The sequence below is a fragment of the Pezoporus flaviventris genome, unplaced genomic scaffold (assembly GCF_033815535.1).
Source record: "Pezoporus flaviventris isolate CSIRO_AGI_PZ_B2104156 unplaced genomic scaffold, CSIRO_AGI_Pfla_v1 ptg000100l, whole genome shotgun sequence".
NCBI lineage: Eukaryota > Metazoa > Chordata > Aves > Psittaciformes > Psittacidae > Pezoporus > Pezoporus flaviventris.
Window position 1 is genome coordinate 2,007,802 of NW_026892648.1, and position 13,506 is coordinate 2,021,307.

The window sequence follows — 13,506 nt, forward strand, 5'->3', positions numbered from 1 at the left end:
AATCAGCTTTGGGCACTCGTGAGTCTAAGCATGCCACATGCACTGCCAGCTCCAAGCCTTGCACAGCTGATGAGCAGTGCCACTCACCACACTTTGTGTTTGCACTAGCCTGTTTATGATTAGGAAAGGCAGAACAACACCACATGTGGGATTGTCCAAGGAATGAATCCATGCTGGGGTCCTGCAGCACTCTCTGTCTTGCCGCCCCGTCCACATGCTTTAACCCTTAGAGCAGTTGGAGACTCAGATGTACCAGGACCTTCTCTACCTGTCCAGCCCAGTTGAGTGCATGTAGACATGACTCACAAACTGAGCCAGGACCCATGTTGCCAAATTTCAGTCCTATTTTGTTGCAGTGAAAGTCAGATCATCTATACCTTATTCACCAGCATTTCCTCTAAATGAGTATCACAGGTATGTATGTTTACAGGCCATTCCTGAGTATCATGAGATGTTCCTGAGCTCATGTGAATAATCTGTTTAGGATGGAATGAAATATCTCGTTCGAGTGTGGACTTAAAGACATATGGAAAACTCCATGAACTTCACAGATGGTGGTGACCAAACAGGAACTATAAAGAGCCTCCCCTAGCTGGCCAAGGAGAGACGCACAGTACAAAGGGTACTGGAGAGAGATTTGGACACCAACTCCTGGCTCCGGTCTGAGTCAGTCAGACACCCCTCTTGATGACCAGGAGAGCGGATCACCCTGGAGAGTTCCTCTTGCCTATTGTACTTGCTGCTGTGCACCCTGAGCTGTCTTCAGCAGCTCTTCAGGGTGGTCTGCTGCTTTTGTCAGTTCGGCTGTTGTCAGACTACCACCAACAGCTACATATTGCAGCGAGGCATCAACTCCTGTTGCTGAACAGATCACAGAGAATCAAGGATTAACTTGAGCAGCTAGAAGGTCACTGCACTCCTTGTAGGGTATGAGCCCAGCCCCTCCAAATCCAACCTTTGCTCTTCCCAATTCAGAAACAGCAACTAACATTTGCTGCTGCTCCCAATTGGGCCAGGCTATGCGCTGGTGAGGGAAGGAGTCTTCCCTTCCCCAGTCTGAGCCATTACTCCCAAAATGACTCAATGAGTAGAGGCATAGTTCATAAAATCAAAGATTGATTTGGGTTGGAAAAGAACTTAAGATCATGTAGTTCTAACCCCCCCTGCCATGGGCAGGGACATCTCACACTAGACCATGTTGCTCAAGACTCTATCCAATCTGGCCTTGAACACCACCAGGGATGGAGCATTCACATCTTCCTTGGGCAACCCATTCCAGTGCCTCACCACCCGCACAGTAAAGAACTTCCTTGTTATATCTAACCTGAACTTACCTTGTTTAAGTTTAAACTCATTATCCCTTGTCCTATCACTACAGTCCCCGATGAAGAGTCCTTCTCTGGCACCCTTGTAGGTCCTCTTCAGATCCTCTACGCCTGCAGGGACAAGTTTGACCATGGTACCCTCCCTCTGTCCTTCTGTTTCAGAGGAAGAGTCTGTGTGGGGCCAGCGGCACATTGTCAGCCTCTCTACCTCTTGGTGTTCCTCCATGAGTGCAGGATAGCTCTACGTGTGTGTTTCTGTGAAAAACCAAGGGAGGGACTTATTTGGTGCAATGAAGATTTCAAATAAAACTATTTAATTATACATATTCTCACCCATGAACAGGCTGAGAACTAAACATGTAACAGCTGTTGCTTAATGCATTCCTAGATAGCACATTGATATTATGCTGATAAGCGCCACTTAAGAACTGAGATAGCAAAAGGGAGGAAGAGAAGTAATGATGTTAATTGCACAGAGAACAGGTCAGATCTCAGTGTGACTTTAAAACAACCTGGCTTCCATCCCTCCATTTATCACAGCATTTACAGTAATGCATATAGTAGTGAAGCATTTTAATAGCATTTTAGAGGCTGTAAAAGCTTCAGAAAGGTGACATTCATGGCACTGCAGTACAGCCACCTCCAGAAACTGGAGAGAGACACAGCACACACACCCTTTAAAACCTGACTTGAAAAAGTACCCTTTGGAAACCAAATGTTGCTATGGATCCTGTGCTGGTTGAGGGTCTGAATGAGACTGGATAACTCACACTTATTTCAGATCCTTGGCTTTTACCACAGCACAGTTTACCAAGGGAAAAAGCATGAGCAAAATGAAGGGGTGACCATGCTGTGCTTCCCGCACACTGGCCTCTTCCAGTGCACCATGATGCTCCTCAGGCTGGGCGCATCCCTTACTCCAAGCTCCAAGAGGTGGCAGCAGCACTCCTGCCTTCGGCAAACCACCTCTGTGGGACTGGCATCCTCTGCTGCCCCTGGAACAGGACTGACACCATGGGGAAATGCTTGTACACACTGACCCACTCAGAGATCCTCAGCGCCTCCAAGCTGAGCCACCAGTTGCAGTAGGCCTAGTACTGTACACAAGCACAGGAAAAGTGCATTTAGAAAAAAATTAAATTGCATCTGGCTTATTTTTCCATGTTAACAGAGAGGGAAAACTCTTTCTGGGACTGAGAAGACCCCTGAGTCTATGCCCATCATTCCCAAGGGGAAGCCTGCAAGCATTGATCATTATAAAAACCCTTGCAGGAATATCAGCTACGTTGACTCTCCCCAGGCATCTCTGAGACTAAGTGTCACAGACAAAGCCAGAAATGTGTGTCAGAGAAAGAAGAAGGAATAAAGAATATAGTCCCTGTCCCAAAGACAGTACAACCTCAACAGACCAAACAAGGGATGGGGGGAAAAGATAATGAAGAGAACCAGGAATAGGCAAAAAACCCTTATATCCTGGTAAAAGAAATCCCACCAGTTCCCAGTACAACCCTGCAGTGGTGAGACTTTCACCTGAGAAAATCAGCAATGATGTGCAAGTCATGAGTGACACGACTCCATTGCGCCGCTGGATGGGTGAGCACTTAAAACAGAGTTTCAAGTGTAGCACAAGAGAAGCTGTCAGAAATCCAAGATTCGTTTTCAGGCCCTCTCATAGCTGAGAAAACCTCTCCAGACAGTGACTTCAAAGACCTGAGTGAGCCCTAAACAAGAACTGGCTGGATGGCTGCACACAAAGAGTTGTGGTCAATGGCTCAGTGTCCGGCTGGAGACCGGTAACGAGTGGTGTCCCTCAGGGATCGGGGTTGGGACCGGTCTTGTTCAACATCTTCATCGCTGACATGGACAGTGGGATTGAGTGCGCCCTCAGCAAGTTTGCCGATGACACCAAGCTGTGTGGTTCGGTTGATACCCTGGAGGGAAGGAATGCCATCCAGAGGGACCTCGACACACTTGTGAGGTGGGCTGATGCCAACCTTATGAAGTTTAACCATGCCAAGTGCAAGGTCCTACACCTGGGTCGGAGCCATCCCAGGCACAGCTACAGGTTGGGCAGAGAAGAGATTCAGAGCAGCCCTGCGGAGAAGGACTTGGGGGTGCTGGTGGATGAGAAAATGAACATGAGCCGGCTTCAGTGTGCGCTTGCAGCCCAGAAAGCCAACCGTATCTTGGGCTGCATCAAAAGGAGCGTGACCAAGAGGTCAAAGGAGGTGATCCTGCCCCTCTACTCTGCTCTTATGAGACCTCACCTGGACGTGGAACTGTTGGAACAAGTCCAGAGGAGGCCACGAGGACGATCAGGGGACTGGAGCACCTCCTGTATGAAGACAGGCTGAGAAGGTTGGGGCTGTTCAGCCTGGAGAAGAGAAGCTGCATGGAGACCTCATAGCAGCCTTCCAGTATCTGAAGGGGGCCTATAGGGATGCTGGAGAGGGACTCTTCATTAGGGACTGTAGTGATAGGACGAGGGGTAATGGGTCAAAACTGAAACAGGGGAAGTTTAGATTGGATATAAGGAAGAAGTTTTCTACTGTAAGGGCGGTGAGGCACTGGAATGGGTTGCCCAGGGAAGTTGTGAATGCTCCATCCCTGGCAGTGTTCAAGGCAAGGTTGGACAGAGCCTTGGGTGACATGGTTTAGCATGAGGTGTCCCTGCCCATGGCAGGGGGGTTGGAACTAGATGATCTTAAGGTCCTTTCCAACCCTGACTATTCTGTGATTTTATGATCCTGCTTGGCTTACCTGTTTGAGGATGCATAGAACAACTGTTACCCCACAACAGCTAGCAGCCTCCAGATACCTGTTGGCAATCAGGAGCCAAACTTCCAGTGAACAACCTATAAAGAGATGCAGAGCTGCACCTATTCAAGATGCTCCTGCTGGCCCTTTTCGAGGCTCACCCTAAACAAATGTATCACCTGTTCCCAGCTTGTGCCCACACACACACTCCTACCCCATCACTTCTCTGGCTGTCAGTTTAGACCTAGGTAGCATGCCCTCAACAGGAAATAAGTGTAATCTCCCAGAGGTGTGCAAGTAATTACTTCCTTCCCAAATAAAGGAAAATCATTTCCCAGCTGCCCAAGCATGAGGAGCTGGAGCAGATTTCCCGAACTGATCGATTGCCATTCAGTTTGGCAAGCAGTTATTTGAAGTAGCTCAGCATCCAATGCCAAGGAGGGTCACAGTGTTATCCTTTCATTTCCACTGTCCTCTTGCTAATCCTCTGGTTTTCTGCCCATCTCCCGCTTTGCCATGGATAAGCAGTGATTCCAATGGGAGCCAGAAACAGCAGCAAAAGGAAGCGGGGATAAGCTCCAGTAACGGAGGGGACATTTATAGCACCTCTGTAGAAGCCAGCTTCTCCCCCTGCCTCCACTCCTCATATATATATTAATTACAGCTCATGTCAAGCAGCAGCTTCTCCACTTTCACAGCTTTTCTCTGCAGCCTATGATTGCTTCTGGCACCATGATGCACGCATCGAATGCAGTGTCCAAGAATTCAGAGCTGATGGAGCTGTTAAAAACATGAGAATTACATCTAGAAGTGGAGAAAAAAAGGAAAATACTCCCGGCCTTGTGGGGAAAAGACACTATTAAAAATAAGTTGTTCTGTAACTGATGAAGTTTTCTTACAGTTCCCTTTCCAGTCTCCTCCACCATGATAGTCTCAGCTACTAGTACAGCTGGAGATCTAGGTCCTGTGCTATGGTTGGCTTGCTTGAAGCTATGTTTACATTGCTTTGTTAGCCAGGATTTAAGTGCTCCTTGGCCAACAGGCAGCAGCTCCACAGGGTATATACATCATATATTGTGCTGAACTCTGCCTTTGGCTTGTGGGGAGGGAGCAGGGAGCAGCAGTAACATGGATCTTCCTGCTCTATCCAGCTGCCAGTTTGCACAAAACTGTGAGCAAATTCAAATCTTGAGTTGTCTTACCAGATGAAAACTATGGGTTCAAAAGCTTTCTGTTGACATAGGGGGGGAAATGGGAGACAACCAGAGGAGAAAGAGTAAATGCAAAGCTTTGTTTCCCTGGGTAATTAGGTTTTGAAATACTGGCAAATAGCACTACAATGTATTTCACACACTAATTTATCACAGTGTAGTGAGCAGATTCAATAGGAATCCATTCAGGATACAGTGGACGTGCGATGTCATGCTTTCTGAAACCTGTAAAAAATCTGTTCGGCCCATTAAAGTCCCTTTCAAGCTAGCTTTAACCAAGTGTGAGTAATTACCCAAAGAGGGACAGGGAGAAAGAGAAAAGAAGCACAATAATAAAATATAGGCTGAAAAGCTGCTAAATAGGGTGTGCTCCTAAGCAGGAAAGGACGCGGCTGAGAGAAATGGCAAACACCTTGCTCGTGAGTAATTGAGTTGGTGCTGGGCTGGGGTATTTGTCTTCATGGGGGTCCAAGAGAGGTGGAGGTGCTGTGTGACCCTGTTTGGGAGCCCACTTGATTCCCTAGAAACTCTGTTTTCCATGGCTGGTGGCTCTCTAGAGAAGCTCCAGAGAAAAACAGTGAATCCAGAGGAACTGCAGCTTGCGGCACTGCAAAAGGCTGCGATTTCTGATGATGAGTGAGGTTCCCCCATCTCTGTTTTCATGTGTTTTCCTGAAGATGTTCAACACTTGTCATTTGAAAAGCAACTCTGAACCGCTGGAAGAGGAGATAGCCAAATTGATGTTAGAAAGGTACTCCTTCTGCATCTTCTGCAGTTACCATTACAGTCTTTTGCTGTGTTAATCCAGGGCACAGTAAGATAAAGCAGAAGAACAGGGGTGGCACCTTTAGCACCCTTAGCATGCGGCACCAAGGTCTGCCAACTGCTTAGTCCACATCAGAAAATATTGTAGATGTCAGGCTGATTTTATTTTTTGTTTGAAATTTTGACTTTTTTCCAGATTTATGTCATGCCTTTGCCTCTGACAGTGAAATTCATTTCAGTTATTGTAATCATTTTCACTTCGTAAATAAGGCCTAGCTACATAATAGCTAGGAGGAGGATGCTCCAGTTCAAGGCATCAAAGTTCAGTTTCTTTCTTTGAGATTCCCTGTGGGCCTCATGTCTCAGTGAAGAACTCCAGCTATTTTTGAAACCCAAAAGCCAAAGCACAAAAGGAAAAGGTGAATCTGTTGCCAACTGGTGTCCTCCAAGAGAATTCTCCTTGAGAAAGCTGTACTCCTGGTTGCGGTCAGCTAAAAAACACATAGGTAGGGAGGTGCTGATACAAAACAGGACGAGAAGCAGAGGGATGAGCCTTCCCAAAGAGCTGCCAACAATAACAAAAGAATTGCATCTTCTCAGAGAGAAAAGAAAATAATCTACTTTTCCCTGTTTTTCTTAGAGGTGTTCTGCCCATTTTTTCCCCATCTTGAGCTGCCTGTCAGCTCCCATTTCATAGAATCATAGAATAGTTGGGGTTGGTTTCAATTAGAAGCCCTATGCCAGCATAACTGCCTGGGTTTTAAATCATCCTTCCTTGCTCTGGCTCTTTCCCACGGGTTGTGGTGAGGCAGCAGAGAGCTGATGTGGGGTTGCTGGTTTTGCAGCAGTGCCTCTCAACCTCAGTAGGTTTGCTCCAGAGCTGGGAGAAAAGAAAAGCAGCAGGATCTGTAGATGTAAGGGAAGGAAGAGCCTGTGCTAGAAATAGCCACAGTGCTCCAGCAGGCCCCGCAGACCACCAGGCACACACCGTCTTCTTGTAAACTATAGACAATGGAGCGCTGAGCAGTTCCTCACGTGGCCCAGATGGGCTGCGGAGAGAGGAACTGCCACAACCAGTGTGTCAGCATGGGTGGAGGCCAGGGAGAGGATGGGTATGTGCCAGGAATGTGCCTCACAGAGCCCAGTAACTTCTGACCCCCTGTCCGTCCTTCCCCTTTTCTGCTAGGGACTATTCTGAACAGAAAGGGACAGTGTGGGTCACCATACTTGTTGCTTCCCCAGACACAAAACAGCAGAATAATTCTTCATGAAAAATTAGTGAGAAAGACGTATGAAGATGCACAATTTGTGTCTGGTCCAGACTGGTTGGGTTTTCTACAGAGACTGAACTTCAGCCATCTAGATGCAAGCCAGGAGCTTGCACAGCTATCTGTCACAGCTTACCTTTTAACCTTTCCCACCAGGCAATGTAAACAGAGCCCACAGGCAGGAGTTTCTACACAAAACTGGAGGGAAGGGAAGCTGGAAATCAGGAAAGATGTTGGTTAATGGCCAGGTCTACTCCTACGGTACATATCTTTTGTATTTACTGCATGTCATTAATGTCATGAGCACCATGTGCATTCAGCCTGGGACCGTTCATGGCATGTGGTACATGTTGGTAGTTTTGGCAGCTTATAGCTACCCTGGTGTGCAATTTCCAATACGGTCAGTTCCCACAGTCTGATGAATCTCATAACACTATAATGAATTTCTTACAGCATTCCTCTTGCCATCATGTGAATATTGAGGACCTCAGCTCTCATTTCGGGGGAAGAAGAGTTTCCCACTCTCATGTCTGCAGATTTCTTGAATGAACCATAAAGACTTGAGACCACAAGGCAGATAAATCAAACCACAGAGACAGTCTTAGACCAAGGAGACCAACTGAGTCACAGTTCTCAGAAACTTCTGGCCAGCAGCACTGTGCGTCAGACCACTATCACTGTGTGTGAGTACTCAGCCATGGACCCAGCAACACAGAAAAGAAAAGGGAAGGGGTAAATGGATCAATTAAAACATCTTTAATCCATCATTTTACAGACACATTGTAAGGGAACTTCAGCACGTATTAAAAGCCTGACTTCCTAAGCATAACCTGAACCTCACACTGATACTATAGATCAGCATTCTGCAACACTACCTGCTAAAGCTCCCACCTCTCCAGAGGGGAATCAGTGCCTACAACTTGAGCAAGCTCCCCCACTGAATCAAAGCTTCCAGACAGACATTTTGCATAGGCTGGGAGAAGGTACTTCCAAAATTTGGGTCCAACAAACCGTACAAGATGGGTCCTCATCTGGGGGCCGTAACAGGCTTTGTGGTTTCCTAGAGCTGTAACCCCTCAGCTCCTTTCAACCTGTATAGGGCCCAATACCTACAACCAGCTAATCCTTTGGAAATCAGTTGCCAATTGTTTTCATGTATTCTCTGACTGTACTTGCACTGCTTTGTTAGCCAGGATAGAAGTGATCTTCTGCCAGCAGGCAGCAGCACCACAGGGCATACATCATATACTGTGCTCAGCTCTGCCTTAGGCTTGTGGGGAGGGAATAGGGAGCAGCAATAACACAGGCCACACCATCCGAGGAGGTCTCCAGCATAAACCTACTTGGAAAACGTGTGCCATGATCTGGTATTTCCTACTTGATTCTTCTGGAGCAGAAAAATCTGAATTCGTCACTGCAACAGCACTGGGCAGGAGGTCCTAGAGCTTGCTCCCTGGAGGTGGACTCACACATGAGGTGTGACTGTGGAAGGAAGGCAGTGAACCATGGAAGGAAACTTTCCCTCCCTGTGATCTGCAATATCCTATACACAGAAAAACTCTGTCCAGAGTGGCAGCAACCAATTATCAGCCAGTCCCAGCACTGACTTGCACATCAGCTCTGGTCTTAGTAACTGATAAAGGTATGGTTTGATTGGAGTGACTTGTTAGGTGATTCCAAAATAGGTGCAGAGGTGACTTTTATTTCCATTCAGTCATCTGCATGACAGCTCTGATGAGTCCAAAGAAGATGGTCTACCACAGCCTGGATATGTATGGGGGTGAGAAATGTTTGTTCCATGTGGCAATAGAAATGGGAACCAAATGCACAATATGCAGTCCAGGAAAGGGCAAATATGCATGCAGATTTGGGGAAAGCAGGCTTTCATCCAGTAGAGATATCCAAGGAGTTAAAGATGAGACCATGCAGCTTTTGACACAAGGTTAGCTTAATCCTTAGTGCAGTGGTGCATTTGCTGACTGCGCTCCTTAGCTTTCCCTTCTCCAAAGGGAAACACAGGACCCTGGGATGGGATCCTCTCTGCCTAATATTGTGTGCCGAGAGTGGAGATGCCTCTGTCAGTGGTGGGCCTCCCAGTACAAATGGGAACCTGCAGAGTGATTAGAACCAGAGAACCAGCTCTCCAGGGGCTATACTGACTCAGTCACCCCAGGAGTTTGACGACATGCTTGGATGGAGACACCTACCCACTGCAGAATCCCTCATTGAGGCAGATGGCCCCTGTTCTGCTGTCCTTTCCTGAAACAAGTGGGAAATCTTAGTCTCTGCTATGAAGCAGGACGTATATTTTTCCTGTCTGCAAGAAGCATTGCTTCTTGCAATCCTTCTGTTGTCTTTGTTTTGCCTTTGAAGAAGTGTAATCCCCAAAATACCTACTAGACCTGGTGGCCCAGGGTGCTGGATAAACTTTCTTATAAAAGCCCTGGTCTTTTATAGAGGTTTCTATAAAAGAAACACAGCAAGATCTTTGCATTCCTTTGTAAGTACAAGACCAGGCCATGCTCTGGCCAGATAAACTCTGTCCCAGTGTTCCAAAATCCTGGTGTGAAAGTGGTGGGGGCTGCAATGCTTCCTGAGAAGTAGAAGGAAAACCATTCCTCACACCAGATACACGGGGAAGCTCAGGAGCCAAGGGGTCTTAATATCTGATAAGATTTGCCTTGCATGGTGTGTGGCTGCTCAAGACACAGCCCCTTCTCCCCAGCTTCTCCTGTTCTGCTGCTCCCCAGTCCAACCGAAGGGCTGTGTCCACCAAATGACAGCTCAAATCCTCACTTTCCCTCCACCCTACAAAGTCACCAGCCTGCTGGTCAAAATTCCTGCACGTCCATCTCCCTGCCTGGGATCAACAACAGATTTTGGCCTCCTGCATTTTGGGAATGAACCAAAACTTCAGAGGAGAGAGAAGGGATGTCAGGAAAGGGCTAATTCCCCACTGTCTGGGGAGAGAAGACAGTGGTCTGAGTCCTCATTGCTATGCATTGGGAGAGATCAAAGCTGCTGCTGACATGGTGGGTATTGTGGGTAAGGAAGTCAGCATCCAGCCATCAAGGGCTGCGAGCATCTGTATCTCACATGCCTGGTAGCTGAAGTATCTGCAAGATCTAAGGGAGGATCTGGTATTTACATGTCTCTGTGTGTGCATCTGTGTGGGAGTAGTGTTTGTATATATTGTAAGGAGAAACTGCAGATTGAAATAACCTAGTTTGATGTCTAAGGCCTGGTTCACAGCTCATTAAAGTCAGCAGAATTCCCTCCCCTTACTGTGATGAGTTTTGGCCGCATGTCTCCTTGCTCCTCCCCAACATGCCCACAGCCTAAAGGCTGCTCCCTGTGGCTTATCCTCATCTAAACCCTGCATGCAGTGGGACATCCCATGTTCACCTCAGGGAATCACTGGAGATGACCCTCCTGTGGTGTCCACACCCTGCAGATACTTAGAGGCAAGTGTTGCTCATTCATCACTCCTTGCTCAAGACACCAAGTTCCTATTGTTTGATTTGTGTTTGTAAATTGGCGCCACCGGGTTTTATTCCATCTTCAGTGTTGCTTTTATCTCAGCACACTCCAGCATCATCTCTTCTCCACAGCAGCCAGATCTGAGATCAGAAGTGCTCACCAGCTCCTCACCTTCCTCCATATCCCAGTCTATCATGTTTCTATCATCTCTGCCTGAACTGCCTATAACCTGTCTGCAGCTATCCACTTCTGAGAGTCCTTCATGCTAACATAGACATCAAAAGCTGGTGACCACTTTGCTCTCATGGCTGCAGTCTGTGCACAGTGATAGTGTCACTTCTCCTTTGAATTTGTCATTTTCTGCTGCATTCTCATGGATGAAAGAGTCCTTTAAGATCTAATAATTTCCATGGAGGTGTGTTTATAACCTGTAAACAAGCCACCTCACTGTCTTCCTTTCAGTAAAATCACAGGTTTATGCTCTGAAGACTTTCACTGTAAGGCATTTTACTTCACAATTTCCATTTTTAACAGCCTTTAAAGATACGGATGATGGAACAGGATCAAGCAGCCGTGTATCAGTAGTAAAGATGCAATGTTGCTTCCACTCATCACTCCTCCATTTACACAAACACAGATTGAAACAGCTTTGTTTGCCACAACGTCGAGTGAGAGGTCAAAACTGAGTTCCTTGCCACAAAACTCAGACAGAAAGATTGCTGTCTGCTCTCCTTGTCCTCCCCTAAACACCATCCCAGCAGCATGGCTCTCTGGGTATGTCTCACCCAAGTCTTGACTAGGTTGAACAAACCCATTTAGCTTTTCCGTCCCGATAACATCACAGGTCAAAGTGGAACAAACAGAAAGTGAAGGGTTGAGCTATCGAAGCGGATCGAGATCTGCCATGGGGGTGCCACTGACAGTAATGTAATGTTCTGCATGAGCGTGCAGGAGATGTGTTCAGGGATAATGTACTTGCACAGATAGAGGATTTTTTTAATTCCAGGGTGTTATCAGATCTGGAAAAATGCTGAATGAGTGGGTCACTGCAGTATCAGTCCATTGCTACACCATGAAGGGGGAGCTGTATTCCCTCTCTAACTGTAATTGCACAGCCTTTGCAAATAATTAACTGAGCCTAACAAGACTCTTTTCCCTGCATTAAATCTGTATTATCAGTTCACTCCCCACCCTGAAAATTAACCTTCTTTCTCAGACCCACACCCCTTTATTATAACAGACAATGTGAAATCCTTTCCCAAATAATTTGGTGGGAATAAGAGGTGAAAAAAAAAGTTTCAGTCTGTTTGGGAAGAAGAGAATGTCTGGGGGAGACAGAAATTACAAGAATATTCAGTCTCTATGCTGCAAGTTAAAATCTGATCACATATATATTCACACATACATGTGTAGGTGTAGTCATCTCACCACTGATGATGGTTTTATGGTCTGCTTTAAGCAGACAAGGCTTTCCATAGTGCTTTCTGCCACAGCATTGAACTAGGAGGTAAAATTGTGTTGCTTGATCAGTGTACCTCCATGTCCAAAGCACTTCATACTTGCACTGTGATCCAGGGCTGTGAAGAACAGACACGATCATGAAATTTACTTAATAATCCTTTAGTCTGCTCCAAAAGTGGGCCACTCATTTGAGGATAGATGTATAGTGAAACACTGAAGTTAGCTAACACCTCTCCCACAGCATACACCCCAGCATCTCCCAGAGCTCCTACTGCTTCATTGTTTTGCCCGCAGCCCGTACTACCTCCAAGGTACAGAGATGTGGTGTTTCTCTTCAGTACCTTTGTGTGGGACCAACCTAAGGAGACCCATTTGGGTGAGTGATGGCTGAAGTATAATAGCCAGGTGGTGGTGAATGTAGAAGAGGAAAGGCTACACCAGCCATGGGTGTAGTTTGGCCTACAGAAGGGAAATAGGCATTGGTGTAAAGCTTTCTGTTACTTGGACTCCCAACAGGCTGTAACCATACAGAACTGCTTGTTGTATGAAATTAAGCCTTCCTAAGGTAAGCGTTTATTCTAGGTAATCATGAAAGCTATAGGTAGAATGGGAGAGTGTCTGGTAAGGCAAGAACAATCACAAGAAGAAAGGTTGTTGCCAGGAGCAGTCATAGAATCATAGAATCACAGAATAGTCAGGGTTGGAAAGGACCTTAAGATCATCCAGTTCCAACCCACCCCGCCATGGGCAGGGACACCTCACACTAAGTCATGTTACCCCAGGCTTTGTCCAACCTGGCTTTGAACACTGCCAGGGCTGCAGCGTTCACAGCTTCCCTGGACAGCCCATTCCAGTGCCTCACCACCCTAACAGTAAAGAACTTCCTCCTTATATCTAATCTAAACTTCCCCTGTTTTAAGTTTTAACCCATTACCCCTTGTCCTGTCACTACAGTCCCTAATGAAAGTTCCTCCCCAACATCCTTATAGGCCACCTTCAGATACTGGAAGGCTGCTATGAGGTCTGTCTGCTTGTAACAAAGGGTCACTGACTCTTCTCTGAAATAGAGACTACGTAAGGGCTGCTCAGAGGCCACAGCCATCCCTCTGACCTGAGGGACTCCTCCTACCATGGACAAATAGGATACAAGGAAGGAAAAAAGGGGCTAGCTTTCTCTCTAACCAGAATGAATCTCTCAGGAAGAAGCCTCCAACCCTTTTCAGAGCTTGGAAAAGTGGC